The sequence below is a fragment of the Pseudophryne corroboree genome, chromosome 12 (genome assembly GCF_028390025.1).
Source record: "Pseudophryne corroboree isolate aPseCor3 chromosome 12, aPseCor3.hap2, whole genome shotgun sequence".
NCBI classification, from domain to species: Eukaryota; Metazoa; Chordata; class Amphibia; order Anura; family Myobatrachidae; genus Pseudophryne; species Pseudophryne corroboree.
Window position 1 is genome coordinate 48678374 of NC_086455.1, and position 16593 is coordinate 48694966.

The window sequence follows — 16593 nt, forward strand, 5'->3', positions numbered from 1 at the left end:
AGCATAGGTGGCCGGTGCAGGGGCATGCAGGCTCGATCGCGTCAACATGGACACACCCCTGCTATACAATGCCCAGATTACCAGCATTGTCAAGCGGAAGGTGGGCCTACGATGATACGATTCAGTGCAAATCGCATCATGTGCCCGCCTACTTTCACTCAGGATGCGGAGGGGGTGGGGGACGGGAAGCTGAAGGCGTGCTCCGCAGACTTACCTACTTTTCCAGGTGTCTGAGACTGCCACCCGGTTTTCAGGAGCCTCCCAGCCGTTCCTGGAGTGTAGGCAAGTATGGTGGGTGGGAAGCTCTGGTCTACAAGAAGGAACATCAACTTGAAATTCTTTTTTTATAGAAAAAAAATAAAATGTGCACCGTGCAATACTGTAAACATCACACTGAAGAAGATCACCCTTCTACTACCCTAGGACAACCCCTTTCATATGATGAAGTTATTTTTCTCATTCTTATGCTAAGTGGGCCTAATTCATGTTTGTACACATTGGCCGATTATCACGCAGCGGATCGATTATCGGCAGACTGTGCATGTGCTGCGATTGCAATGCGCATTTGCCAAGGTGTCGGTGCATTGAGGATTTCATGGAAAAGTGATTGACGTGACCGCTTGGTGGTTTTAATGGGAGCTTATGGGAGTGGCCGTAAAAATGCAGGTATGTCATTGCCACTGCACATGCAGTCAGCTGTGTTCATGCACGCAGAGAAATATAGCGCCAGCATCATTATTGCCATATCCAGTCGGCATAGCCATACAGCTACCGTAGCAGACGATGTTCTCCTTTATTACGCATAGGCTGCGAATATGTGCGCAATTGCGAATGAGTTTGCAATGGATCAGGTGGACGTTTCTTTTCATTCCTGGGCGGCAACAGCACTTGCTATCATTTAGCAGTTCCGTAGCCTAGAAAATCACAATCACAATTACAATTGCATTTGCGTACAACCATGAATTAGATCCTGTTTTGCCTCATGTATGGATTAAATTAGTCATAGGAGTAAGGGGCGTTGGGAATTCCTTTATTACGGGGGGAATGAAGAGTTTGTTTCCATTGGACAAACTAGAGATGCAGTACTCCACTAAAGTGCACCAGGAGGGGCTAAATTCAGATCATTATGAGCGGATGAGTACCCACCGGCAGAAAGCTGTGCACCCTTCTGCAAAGCAAGGAAGAACTCTGCACCTATGCCCTCTCTACTCCTTTATCTCATTTCAATAATAAATAAGAAGTCATTTGTGTATTGCTTCAAAAATGTAGATGCTCCCAAGGAACACCCACAGTCTATCCAGCTAAAATAAGACCAGAAAGTGACTATATTATCATATATTACATAAGAGAGTCATCCTTGCATGGTGTGATTCTGTCACTGATCTTTCTGTTTTGCTAAATGAAGCTTCCTACTAGTTCTGTAATGTTACTGAAACTCCCACATGACTCAGACTGGGTTTTGGGCAATGACAGATAACACTGCCTTCCCACACATCTCAGTACTGGTACAAAGTAGCAGAAGACAGAAGAGGTCATGGCACTGACTGAGTGCATGCAAATCTCACCTCTCAGCCATTCCCACTCATTTCTGACTGCTCACATCAGAATGAAGTCATCAGTACCTCTCTGGCTGTTATCCGTCTTCATCTCCTATCATGCCAGTATGGGTGACGAGTACTGTAGTTCCACAACAGAGGTTACTTCAAACTTCTCTTACAGTCATGACACACTATTCAGAGTTTTCCAGAACCCGCAGGGGCTGATTATGAGTCATTTTAGGCCATAGCTCATTTTCCCCCTTCCTGAACAACGTCGCTCATTTTCCCCCTTCCTGAGCAACGTCGCTCATTTTCCCCCTTCCTGAGCGACGTCGCTAATTTTCCCCCTTCCTGAGCGACGTCGCTCATTTTCCCCCTTCCTGAGCGACGTCGCTCATTTTCCCCCTTCCTGAGCGACGTCGCTAATTTTCCCCCTTCCTGAGCGACATCGCTAATTTTCCCCCTTCCTGAGCGACGTCGCTCATTTTCCCCCTTCCTGAGCGACGTCGCTCATTTTCCCCCTTCCTGAGCGACGTCGCTCATTTTCCCCCCTCCTGAGCAACGTCGCTCATTTTTCCCCTTCCTGGGCGACGTCGCTCATTTTCCCCCCTCCTGAGCAACGTCGCTAATTTTCCCCCTTCCTGAGCGACGTCGCTAATTTTCCCCCTTCCTGAGCGACGTCGCTCATTTCCCCCCTTCCTGAGCGACCGCTCATTTCCCCCCTTCCTGAGCGACCGCTAATTTTTCCCCTTCCTGAGCGACGTCGCTCATTTTCCCCTTCCTGAGCGACGTGGCTCATTTTCTCGGCAAGTGTGTATGCTGCCAATAACAATCGATGCACGGCCCTGCGGGTCGGCAACGATCATCGTTGTCGGCAGTGCATGCACGCTCTATCTGGACTGTCGTCTAGGAGCTGCATGCACGGCCGGTGGCTGCGTGACGTCACTGGGCAATATAAGCGGTCATATCGTACAGTGTGTACGGGCGGCCGCCGACCGCCCGGCCCGGGATGGGAAACACTAGACGACGTCGCTCATAGAGCGACGTCGTCTAATGTGTATGGACTTTTAAATACAATATTATCATGTAAAACTAATAAATATTTAATAAGCAGATTAACAAGAGCTCATGTTAGTAGTAAAAATTCCACCAATAAGAACCAATTTCAGAAAAATTACATTGTGAGGTTTTAAGGATTTTTGTGATATCTAGAGTATATTTATATATTATGTATAGTTTTAAATGCGTCTTTATTTGCAATTTGTGTCTGTTTTACATTGTTACAACATGTTAGTTACAATGCTAGTATTTACCTTGTTTTTCCTATTTTGCTGTTGTAACAATGATTCCATCAGCAACTGTCAGTTCCAGACCATCACCTAGCAAAGAAGGCTATACAATGCCCCAAAATAAAGAGCTTGCACCTATCGAGGAAATGAAATTAGACATTGATGACTTTGCAAACTCACATAGGTAACCCTCTATTGTTATTGAGGACACAGGTGGGATGTATCATTGCATATTTGCTGTAGGTAAAGCTATAGGAAGCAGGGGTGTGCCCTGACAAGAGGATGCTGAACATGGAGGTATATAGTAATGGATGCTTGTCAGTGCACGTGAAAGCTGTAGTATACATCTGCTACATAAAGCATAACAGGACCTGCCTCGATTTTCTAACCATAGATCTGTATTGCACATGTACAAGATAAGAAAAGGTATATTCCATATTACATGAATGGGTCGGAATATGCAGTTTGGGATGTTTGGAAATATAAATCACATTGATTGCAATCTATACTATAAATAGTACAATCAATACAAATCATAGTTTATGGCATAAGCAGAGAATTTAAAAGGCTGCACAAACCTAATAAATTCACGTTAAACCGGATATCCATGAACCAGTCCAGACTAACAGCATATAAATCATTTCCCCTGACCTAAGTGTGCCTATCACAGGCTAGAGGTGTAAGTGCTCTCATCTCTATTATAGAAAGGGTTAAGACTATGTCTCAAGGTACATCCCATAATCCCAGTAATAACCATCCTCCCACCCTCCCTCTATCACATCCCAGGTTACTACAGCAACTGCAGCCCTAATGAGCAGCATCATCTGTGTTGATGTCACAGCATCATACAGCAGGTCACCGTACCAGTCACTCTCCGCCCAAAGCCTCAGACACAGGGTGCGCGGTCCGAGAGGAGGTGAGTGTTCCCCCAGACTCTTGGTTGGCCTTCCTGAGGATACTGCTGAGGGCAGAGCCTGCTCTGAGCATTTGATGGAGCTCTGAGATGTGGTACCCATACTCACAGCCTGGGGAGGAGAAGAGAGGGAGGGATGGATGCTGCAGACACACAAGGCCGTGATTGCAGGCTGGGAGACAAAGGCCTCACAATGAGAATATAGACATGCATGTACATACAGGCACCACATGCAGAACATGTACAACTACATATAGAAATAGAAAAATAGCACATGTATGTATAGGAGTCCACAGATAGCTGAACATACTGTGAAATGCATATGTAAGCTTGATGACAACAATAACACACAGCCTTCAAATATATGTGTATCATCTACAAGTGCCACAATATTTTATATATGTATATCTATATATATATATAATGTACAGGTGTAACTAATGTAGTAGCGGTTGCAGCTGACATGGGCTCTCATCTGTTGGAGACGCCTCCCCTGTCAAAGTTCCGTATGTAATTGTATATATTGTTTCCATTCTTGGGTGGTAAATGGGGGCCCTTACATAATCTTGCTGATGGGCCCCCTTGATATGCTCCCCATATATAGACTGTGTACAGTTAGACATAACCAGATGCACTATTTCCCTGAACACAGCACTAAATGGAGCTTTGCAGAGGTATCACTTATGTTCCATTACAGAACAGCGTTTCCATATTACTGTGTGCAAAGATTTGCTGCATGTGTATTGTGATATGGGTTTATTTGTGTCACTGCATTTACCTGCAGAATAGGATTTATTCTAAATAACACACATTATCTAAATGAAGTGCTTAGCATTAATGTCTCTCATATCAAAAAGAACTTTGTATGTAAATGCTCTGACATCTTTCTGCATAATAATCTTGCTTTGAAGAGTGTGATTAATACCGGAAGAGACCGGGGCATTTTATATATGTAGTTGTTTATGCAACCTTGCTTTTGTAATATCAAACACATTGTGATCCTGTACAAAGCATTCTTCCTCCTATTCAGCATCTTTGGTATATTATTGTGTTTTTTTTTTTTTTTTTTGGTGTGTCCTGTTTTATTGATGTAGTTTTAAATTTGTTGTGATTTATTTTCATGCTGCACTTTCAGATTTTTTATTTCAACACAGTTGCAGGCCTTGTATTGCAGGCTACTTCACAGTGCATTGTGGGCTCTGTAGTCCTGTTAGCTTTAGGGCGTTCCCCATAGAACTGTCTGAAAGGACAGGATCATTTTGGTTTACACAGAATATTGGGGCAGATTTATTAAGCTCGGTGAAGTGATAAAGTGGAAGGTGATAAAGGACCAGCCAATCAGATCCTAACTACCATGTCACAGGCTGGGTTTGAAAAATGACAGTTAGGAGCTGACTGGCTGGTCCTTTATCACCTTCCACTTGATCACTTCACCGAGCTTAATAAATCTGCCCCATTGATTCTTCCCTGGCTGCCCCCCTCCCCACCCCTCTCTACTTCCCCATGCTTTACCAGGGTGTGGAAATGTTTCCTTATACAGATGAATGTAAAGAATAGGATCCCTCCCAAGAGGTTTTAGCTTTCTATTTTCCAGATGTATTCAACATCTCTAAGCTTACTCAGTAACCCTTTTGTAACCTAAAAGTTGTGGCTGCACCATATATGTTTTCTGTGAAAATACTTTAAAGGGGGAGATTTACCAAAGCATGGACAGAGATAAAGTGGAGAGAAATAAAGTACCAACCAACCATCTTCTAACTAATTTTACAGGCAGTAGAAATAGGACTGGAGTTGATTGGTTGGTGCGTTATCTCTCTCTACTTCTCTCTCCAAGCTTTGTTAATGTTGTTATAGAACTGGAAGTTATTTTTTTTTAACAAAGACAGAAATGTAGATAAGACATTCTTCCTCCTGTGATGAAAGGGTTAATTCGGACCTCCCACCTACACAGTTTAAGCTACCCCTCCTGGATAAAATGGCAACAGTATTTAGTTTGGTGACCTTGGGGACATTAATTGATGCCAGACGCTGTGCGCTGCCCCAGGCCGGAATCCTATACATTGTTTATTTATAAGTGTGTACAGATTTCATGCATGTGACAGGCAGGAAATGAGGGGCCGCAGAAGTGAAACGGGATTGGATGTAAGTAAAAGGGGGATATTTAAGGATGCAGTGAACAAATGAGGCACCATGGAGGCTATCTGCACCATTCTTTTCCTGAAGATAACATCACTGGTCAGTAGTCAAACACTGGAATAGTATAATAGACATTGCTAGATGTTAGAGAGAAATGTAAAAAAGTAACATTTCATGGCGTGGGAGGTACTGAAAGAAATGTATTACTGTTAGTATCAAAGTATACTTTTAGGGGGCCAAACATTCTTCAGTGCCGCCCAATAGGGAAGTGAAGCATAGTGCATAAAAAGTGGGTAAACAAAATGCAGAACATTCAAAAACCATTAATGTAATATGAATAAGCGCAATGCAATAAGCATAATGGACAATGGGGGTCATTCCGAGTTGTTCGCTCGTTGCCGACCTTCGCAAAATAGCGATTAAGGCAAAAATGCGCATGTGCATGGTACGCAGTGCGCATGCGCTAAGTATTTTAGCACAAAACTTAGTAGATTTACTCACGTCCGAATGAAGAATTTTCATCGTTGAAGTGATCGGAGTGTGATTGACAGGTAAGGGGCGTTTCTGGGCGGAAACTGACCGTTTTCTGGGAGTGTGCGGAAAAACGCAGGCGTGCCAGGATAAAACGCGTGAGTGTCTGGAGAAACGGGGGAGTGGCTGGCCGAACGCAGGGCGTGTTTGTGACGTCAAACCAGGAACGAAATGGGCTGAATTGATCGCAGTCTAGGAGTAAGTCTCGAGCTACTCAGAAACTGCTAAGAATTTTCTATTCGCAATTCTGCTAATCTTTCGTTCGCAATTCTGCTAAGCGAAGATACACTCCCAGAGGGCGGCGGCTTAGCGTGTGCAATGCTGCTAAAATCTGCTAGCGAGCGAACAACTCGGAATGACCCCCAATGTACAGGATGGGCACGGTATAATAGGTTGGCAGTGACCATATCAACATTCATAATGTCAAAATAATAACGTTGGCATGGTCATAATGTTGACATGTTCATCATATCAACATTTAGTATGTCGACATGGGCACAGTGTCAACAATCAGGACTGTACCCATACCTAGGGGTGTACCAAGGGGTGTCTGGGTACCGAGTGCAGTACTTGACGCTACCCCCTCCCCCTTATCCATTATCCATAAAAGCATTTTTGCTTATAACTTGGCCATCCGCGCTATAACGGACATATTATTGTATACCCTGCTCGTAAACCTTACAATGTAGAATGTGAGGGAAGATACATGAGGGGGAGATTGGTCAGGTGTTGGGCAGAAAGGATGGGAGAGGGGGGCAGGAGAGGTGTAGTAGGAAAAGGGGTGAAGAGGGGGATAATTGAGGGGCAAGATGTGAAGCCTTGTAGAATATATACAAACAGAGAATAAAATATAGAGAAGGCAAGGAGGACATGACCTGAGTTACAGTGTAGAGAGGGGACATGACCTTAGTTACAGTGTAGAGAGGGGGCATGACCTGAGTTACAGTGTAAAGAGGGGACATGACCTGAGTTACAGTGTAGAGAGGGGACATGACCTTAGTTACAGTGTAGAGAGGGGGCATGACCTGAGTTACAGTGTAAAGAGGGGACATGACCTTAGTTACAGTGTAGAGAGGGGGCATGACCTGAGTTACAGTGTAGAGAGGGGGCATAACCTGAGTTACAGTGTAGAGAGGTGGGCATGACCTGAATTATAGTACAGGGAGGGGGCATATCCTGAGTTACCATGTAGAGATGGGGCATGACCTGAGTTAGAGAGTAGAGAGGTGGGCATGACCTGAGTTAAAATTTAGAGAGGACCATGACCTGAATTACAGTGTAGAGAGAGAGGAATTACCTGAATTACAATACCGAGAGGGTCATGACCTGAGTTACAGTGTAGAGAGGGGGCATGACCTGAGGATCAGTGTAGAGAGGGGTCATGACCTGAGTTACAGTGTAGAAAGGGGGCATGACCTGAGTTACAGTGTAGAGTGGGGGCATGACCAGAGTTTTAGTGTTGAAAGGGGGGCATAACCTGAATTACAATGTGAGAGGGGGCTTGACCTGAGTTACAGTGTAGAGAGAGGCATGACCTGAGTCACAGTGTAGAGAGGGGTATGACCTGAATTATAGTACAGGGAGGGGGCATATCCTGAGTTACAGTGTAGAGAGAGGGGCTTGACCTGAGTTACCATGTAGAGAGGGCACATGACCTGATTTACAGTGTAGAGAGGGGGCATGACCTAAGTTACAGTATAGAGAAGGGACATGACCTGAGTTACAGTGTAGAGAGGGGGCATGACCTAAGTTACAGTACAGAGAAGGGACATGACCTGAGTTACAGTGTAGAGATAGAGGAATTACCTGAATTACAATACAGAGAGGGTCATGATCTGAGTTACAGTGTAGAGTGAGGGCATGACCAGAGTTTTAGTGTTGAAAGGGCTGCATGACCTGAGTTACAGTGCAGAGAGGGGACAGGACCTGAGTTACAATGTAGAGAGGGGCATGACCTGAGTTACAGTGCAGAGAGGGGGCAGGACCTGAGTTACAGTGTAGAGAGGGGGCATGACCTGAGTTACAGTGTAGAGAGGGGGCATGACCTGAGTTACAGTGTAGAGAGAGGGGAATGACCTGAATTATAGTACAGGGAGGGGGCATATCCTGAGTTACTGTGTAGAGAGGGCACATGACCTGTGTTAAGAGTGTAGAGAGGATGATGACCTGAATTACAGTGTAGAGAGAGAGAGAGGAATTACCTGAGTTACAGTGTAGAGTGGGGGCATGACCTGAATTACAGTGTAGAGAGGGGGCTTGACCTGAGTTACAGTGTACAGAGGGGGGCATGACCTGAGTTACAGTGTAGAGAGGGGGGCATGACCTGAATTACAGTGCAGAGAGGGGACATGACCTGAATTACAGTGTAGAGAGGGGACTTGACCTGAGTTACAGTGTAGAGAGGGGGCATGACCTGAGTTACAGTGTAGAGAGGGGTCATGACCTGAGTTACAGTGTAGAAAGGGGGCATGACCTGAGTTACAGTGTAGAGAGGTGGGCATGATCTGAGTTACAGTGTACAGAGAGTGGCATGACCTGAATTGTAGTACAGGGAGGGGGCATATCCTGAGTTACAGTGTAGCGAGAGGGGCTTGACCTGAGTTACAGGGTAGAGTGGGGGCATGACCAGCGTTTTAGTGTTAAAAGGGGGGCATGAACCTGAGTTACAGTGTAGAGAGGGGACATGACCTGAGTTACAGTGTAGAAAGGCGGCTTGACCTGAGTTACAGTGTAGAGAGGGGCATGACCAGAGTTACAGTGTAGAGTGGGGGCATGACCAGAGTTTTACTGTAGAGAGGGGGGCATGACCTGAGTTACAGTATAGAGAGGGCACATGACCTGATTTACAGTGTAGAGAGGGGGCATGACCTAAGTTACAGTATAGAGAAGGGACATGACCTGAGTTACAGTGTAGAGAGGGGGCATGACCTAAGTTACAGTACAGAGAAGGGTCATGACCTGAGTTACAGTGTAGAGAGAGAGGAATTACCTGAATTACAATACAGAGAGGGTCATGATCTGAGTTACAGTGTAGAGAGGGGGCATGACCTGAGTTACAGTGTAGAGTGAGGGCATGACCAGAGTTTTAGTGTTGAAAGGGCTGCATGACCTGAGTTACAGTGCAGAGAGGGGACAGGACCTGAGTTACAGTGTAGAGAGGGGCATGACCTGAGTTACAGTGTAGAGAGGGGGCATGACCTGAGTTACAGTGTAGAGAGGGGGCATGACCTGAGTTACAGTGTAGAGAGAGGGGAATGACCTGAATTATAGTACAGGGAGGGGGCATATCCTGAGTTACTGTGTAGAGAGGGCACATGACCTGTGTTAAGAGTGTAGAGAGGATGATGACCTGAATTACAGTGTAGAGAGAGAGAGAGAGAGGAATTACCTGAGTTACAGTGTAGAGTGGGGGCATGACCTGAATTACAGTGTAGAGAGGGGGCTTGACCTGAGTTACAGTGTACAGAGGGGGGCATGACCTGAGTTACAGTGTAGAGAGGGGGGCATGACCTGAATTACAGTGCAGAGAGGGGACATGACCTGAATTACAGTGTAGAGAGGGTACTTGACCTGAGTTACAGTGTAGAGAGGGGGCATGACCTGAGTTACAGTGTAGAGAGGGGTCATGACCTGAGTTACAGTGTAGAAAGGGGGCATGACCTGAGTTACAGTGTAGAGAGGTGGGCATGATCTGAGTTACAGTGTAGAGAGAGTGGCATGACCTGAATTGTAGTACAGGGAGGGGGCATATCCTGAGTTACAGTGTAGCGAGAGGGGCTTGACCTGAGTTACAGGGTAGAGTGGGGGCATGACCAGCGTTTTAGTGTTGAAAGGAGGGCATGAACCTGAGTTACAGTGTAGAGAGGGGACATGACCTGAGTTACAGTGTAGAAAGGCGGCTTGACCTGAGTTACAGTGTAGAGAGCGGCATGACCTGAGTTACAGTGTAGAGTGGGGGCATGACCAGAGTTTTACTGTAGAGAGGGGGGCATGACCTGAGTTACAGTACAGAGAGGGGGCATGACCTGAGTTACAGTATAAAGAAGGGACATGACCTGAGTTACAGTGTAGAGAGGGGGCATGACCTGAGTTACAGTGTAGAGAGGGGACATGACCTGAGTTACAGTGTAGAGAGGGGGCATGACCTGAGTTACAATGTAGAGAGGGAGGCATGACCTGAGTTACAGTGTAGACATGGGGCATCACCTGAGTTACAGTGTAGAGAGAGGGCATGACCTGAGTTACAGTGTATAGAGGGGGCATCACCTGAGTTACAGTGCTGAGAGAGGGGGCATGACCTGAATTACAATACAGAGAGGGGGCATGAACCTGAGTTACAGTGTAGAGAGGGGGCATGACCTGAGTTACAGTGTAGAGAGGGGGCATAACCTGAGTTACAGTGTAGAGAGAGGGGCATGACCTGAATTATAGTACAGGGAGGGGGCATATCCTGAGTTACCGCATAGAGAGGGCACATGACCTGTGTTAAGAGTGTAGAGAGGATGATGACCTGAATTACAGTGTAGAGAGAGAGAGGAATTACCTGAGTTACAGTGTAGAGCGGGGGCATGACCTGAATTACAGTGTAGAGAGGGGGCTTGACCTGAGTTACAGTGTACAGAGGGGGGCATGACCTGAGTTACAGTGTAGAGAGGGGGGCATGACCTGAATTACAGTGGAGAGAGGGGACATGACCTGAATTACAGTGTAGAGAGGGGACTTGACCTGAGTTACAGTGTAGAGAGGGGGCATGACCTGAGGATCAGTGTAGAGAGGGGTCATGACCTGAGTTACAGTGTAGAAAGGGGTCATGACCTGAGTTACAGTGTAGAGAGGTGGGCATGATCTGAGTTACAGTGTAGAGAGAGGGGCATGACCTGAATTGTAGTACAGGGAGGGGGCATATCCTGAGGTAGGGGCCCTACACATATCTCGATGCGCCGCCGAGGTGCCCGACGGCCGATACGGCCGACGAGCGACCCGGCGGCGGAGGGGCAGTGACTGCACAGCCGACGGGAGACCAGCGATGAACGAGCGCGGGGACGCGCGTCGTTCATCGCTGGAGTCTCCACACTGAAAGATATGAACGAGTTCTCGTTCATTTATGAACGAGATCATTCATATCTTTCAGAAAATCGGCCAGTGTGTAGGGTCTATTACAGTGTAGAGAGAGGGGCTTGATCTGAGTTACAGGGTAGAGTGGGGGTATGACCAGCGTTTTAGTGTTGAAAGGGGGGCATGAACCTGAGTTACAGTGCAGAGAGGGGACATGACCTGAGTTACAGTGTAGAAAGGGGGCTTGATCTGAGTTACAGTGTAGAGAGGGGCATGACCTGAGTTACAGTGTAGAGTGGGGGCATGACCAGAGTTTTACTGTAGAGAGTGGGGCATGACCTGAGTTACAGTATAGAGAGGGGGCATGACCTGAGTTACAGTATAAAGAAGGGACATGACCTGAGTTACAGTGTAGTGTAGAGAGCGGGGCACGACCTGAGTTACAGTGTAGAGAGGGCCTTGACCTGAATTACAGTGTATAGAGAGGGGCATGACCTGAATTACAGTGTATAGAGGGGAGATGACCTGAGTTACAGTGTTAAGATGTGGCCATGACCCGAGTTACAGTGAAGAGAGGGAGGCATGACCAGAAATATAGTGTAGAGAGGGGCAAGACCTGAGTAACAGTGTAGAGAGAGGGGTATAACCCGAATTACAGTACAGAGAGTGGGCATGACCTGGTTTACAGTGTATCAAGGGAGCATGAACTGAGTTACAGTGCAGATGGTTGGGCGTGACCTGAGTTACAGTGTATAGAGTGGAGCATGACCTGTGTTGGAGTATAGAGAGGGGGGCATGACCTGTGTTAGAGTATAGAGAGAGAGGCATGACCTGAAGCAGAATCAGTAAAGAGGGGGGCATTACCTTATGTAGTCCATCAGCTCCAAGCAACCTGAAGGCTGTGCCGCACCTAGCAGTCTTATTCATTGTATTGCTATGTAGGGAGATGGGGGTCTTCTAAAACACTAATCACATCCCACATGCCCCTTCCACCTAGGAAAACAGATGATATTTTATACTCCTCCTGAATGATGTTCAGCAGGGTGTAGTCGGAAAAATATGAGCATTTTCTATACTAGCAATACCAGTGCATAAAGGTAAGCATGGCAGCTCTGCCCCAGTGTGGTTACGGTGCAGTTCCCGGTGCCCACTGTCCGGTTCTACCACTGACGTCCGGTGGGGTGAGGCAGGTGAGGCAGAGCCTTTCCTGTCATACTAACGTTTGCACCAGAGTTTTTACTGTATTAAGTATATGTAAAATACAAAGAATATGTTTGAAATATCATATTTGTATTATTCTAATAATTTTTATAGCCAAATCTCTGCAGTAAAAAAATCTATGGCAGGTGAGGCAGTGCCTCACCTTGCAATCTTTTCCGCACCTCTCAGATCAAAACTCACCAAATTTCCAGGGATTTATACTGCTGCAGATGTACCCTTTCCCTTTGGCAAATATATTGCGATTAAATCTGTCTCTGGTGCTAGCTAGTGCCTCCTGAGCCATTTAGCTCACCGCACGTCCCTGGGTTCTACTAGTGATAAGGTCCCAGATAGCTGCATGCGCCTCACTTCTATATCTTCCAATATCACTTCCATAATCATTAGCAGAACCCGACCTCCCTGCGACGTGTGGCTGAGTACAGGCCTGGCTACTTAGATACAGAGGCTGCCGCCCAGCAACAGACATGGGATATATAATATAGTAAATAATAATAAAGGTTTAGAATGGGTCATCTGTGTTATCGGATGAGCCCCCAATGGGGTGGCAGGCTGAACCAGGTGGCGCCACCCCTCGACCAGTGCCCAGGAGAGTGTCATCTGCCCAAGCCTAGTTACAGCCCTGTCGACAATGTATTGTAGAAGAATGCCTTGTTGGTATATGGAATGTATTATTGCGCTTCTTCCATGATCCTCGATAACTGAAGCATTTGATCCTTTACCAAGATGGGCGCCGTTCCTTAGTTTGCACATGCGTCACCATTTTGCCACTGTGTATGACAGCCACAGTAGTACACGCATGCGTACTGCTTAGCTCCATGGGGGACCCTGCTTAATCCTGTGATCCTGCCTCCATAAATTACTGGCTGGTCTGCTACCTGTGCAGATATCTGTGAGGGCGGCTGTACTGAAACTGTGCACTACAATAAATAGTAATACCAATTTGTGGATGAAGTATATCCAGCTGGTGTTCTATCCACTGATGTCTACTCTATAATAACTGTGTACAGCACAACATTTTGATTAATTTTCCATATGTCAACATTTTAACCATGTCAACATCATAACTGACAACATTATGAATGTCAACATAGTGACTGTTGACTTCCGGACTGCAAACTGTACAGAACACACATTGGGGGTTATTCAGGTTGGATTGCAGATTCTACTAAAAAGTCTGGCTGTGAAGCCAGGCGCACCGCCGCCTTGTTTTCCTACCGTGTGGCTACGTGTGACGTCACGCAGCTGCCCCAAAAACTGTGCCCCCCCACTTTGTTCGAAGCATCCCGCCACCGCAATACCTCTGCCTGTCAATCAGGCAGAGGCGGACGCAGCCAATGCGATCCAATCTGAATAACCCCCATAAGCCATAAATTATAGTACATAGCATGCAAGAGGAAGTGAAAGAATGCACAGATGGATCATGGGATGGGTGGGAGCAAACAAGACAAGACAAAAGGTGAATGGCCCTTTTCCATAGTTTTGACCCAAGTAGTTATTCCCATGCTTACAAATGAACTTGATGGATAGCCATAATTTTCAGATGAATGTTTCCATACCCACAATCATTAGCATAGATCGCAACAGGGGCGTAGCCAGAACTTTATAGGCCCCATTGCAACATTTTGAAGGGGCCCGTCCCAATGATTTTAGAGACACACCTCTCCCCAGCTGTTGTTAATTTTATGCCCCACAATAGTGCCCTGGTTCGTATTCTGAACCATGATAGAGCCTTAAATAATTTATGAACCATAGTAGTACCCTAAAATTATCACAAAAGAAATGCAGCGCCACTTGCGAGATTATTACTCCAAAAATAAATCTAATGACACTCCCAATTCTTGTGGTCGTCAGCTGTCCCTTAAATAAACAGTAACGGTGAGTTACTGCGAAAAAAGCATATATCAGCACAGAATAAGGGTCCCAATTTGCAGTACACTGATTAATAATTAAAAATTAAAATGCACGTATATAATAAAAATAGCAATAATATTTTATGTAAATACAAGCTCTCTCTATAAAAAAAAAATAATAATAATAAAATGCATGTGTATACATAATAAAAATGGACTATAATAGGGGACGGACAATAGCTAAAATGAATTAAAATAGTATAGGCGATATAAAGTTCAGGAGAGTCTAAGCTTAGTTGGCAGGAGGTCACAGAGGGAGAAACCAACGCGTTTCGTCCTTTAGACTTCCCCTTGAAGAATATTATTGTTATTTTTATGACATAGTAGTACCCTAGTTCACATTATGTCACATTGTAGGGCTGCTAGTACACATTATGTCACACAGTACCTCCAATGAACCCCAGTTCATATTATGCAACATTACAATGCCCCAATTAATATCATATAACATTATAATGCACTCCAGAACCACTTTACAATGAGCAGGTTCAGGGGCATACATAGATTAAATGCAGGCCCAAGGCAAAAGATTGTAAGAGCCCCTATGTACCACTCAATGGTGAAAAATGTATAGAACTCATGTACTGTAACATTGACAGGGAAGGTGGGCCCCTCTCAGCTCTAGGCCCCATAGCAGCTGCATTCCCTGCACCTATGGTAGCTACACCCTTGGATATCAATGAGGGTAATTCAGACCTGATCGTAGCAGCACATTTGTTAGCAGTTGGGCAAAACCATGTGCACTGCAGGTGTGGCAGATAAAACATTTGCAGAGAGAGTTAGATTTGGATGGGATATGTTGTTCCTGTGCAGGATAAATTCTGGCTGCTTTATTTTTACACAGGAATTTAGATTTCAGTTTGAACACACCCCACCCAAATCTAACTCTCTCTGCACATGTTATATCTCCCCCCCCCCCCGCAGTGCAAATAATCAGGTCATTCTGGCCTGCTGCCGTTCATCGCAGCACAGCGATCAGGTCAGAAGTGCTCATGCGCCGGCACCGCAGTGCGCCGGCGCATGGCTGACAGCCGATGGCTGTCGTTGCCTAGCGATCGCCTCTGCCTGATTGACAGGCAGAGGTGGTTGCTGGGCGGGAGGGGGCGGCACGGCGTTTCGTGGGTGCAGTCCGGCCAATGCAGGCATGGCCAGACCAGGCGGGGGGTCGGCCGCAGAGGCTGCATCACGTCACACACAGCTGCTGCGACCGGGGCAGCGACGAGTAGCTCCCGGCCAGCACGCAAAAGATGCGCTGGCCGGGAGCTACTCATGAGGTGCAAAAGCATCACCGCTGTGTGATGTTTTTGTACTTCTGCGGGGGGCGGGCCTGACATGCGGGGCAGACTAGCCCTACTAGCAGAGCCGGATTTAGGGTTCAGGCCGCCCCTAGGCACAATGATTCCCCCCCCCCCCATGCCCCACAGTATGGGAGGCAGAGTCCCCTTTCACACATTACAGCAACAGAGTCCCCATTTTTTTACGCATTACGGCAGCAGAGTGCCCTTTTTACACACTACGGCAGGCAGAGTCCCCTTTTAACACATTAGGCAGGCAGAGTCCCCCTTTTTACACACTATGGCAGTCGGCAGGTAGAGTCCCCTTTTTACACATTACGACACCTAGTTATGTTCTTGTATGGATCATGTTCCATAAATGTTACACACTCCACTCCATAAATGTTACCCCCCCCCCCCCCCAATAGGGCTTGCACTTGCAAAATGTAATCCTTTCTAGTTGTTGTTAACTCATTTCATTATCCATTGATGGCACTACTATCTCCTCTGCAATGTCTTGGAGTATTAATTGACTCCTCCCTCTCCTTCAAACCACACATTCAGCACCTCTCACAAACCTGCCATTTTCATAAAAAAATGATTTCGAGGATCAGACCCTTTCTGACCCAGGATACTACTAAGACTCTTATCCACTCACTGGTCATCTCCTGACAGGACTATTGTAATATCCTCCTGACTGGCATTCCTGACACATAACTCTCTCCA

The 16593-nt window shown here is 46.2% G+C and overlaps 1 protein-coding gene across 1 annotated transcript in view; it reads left to right on the forward strand.

Moving 5' to 3' along the window:
- The first annotated feature begins 3637 nt into the window (after positions 1-3637).
- AKAP6 (A-kinase anchoring protein 6) overlaps positions 3638-16593 on the forward strand; it is a 389266-nt gene continuing 376310 nt past the window's right edge. The window contains exon 1 of the mRNA XM_063947473.1: positions 3638-3743. The gene's annotated coding sequence lies outside the window, so the exon portion shown is untranslated. The remainder of the gene's footprint in view (positions 3744-16593) is intronic.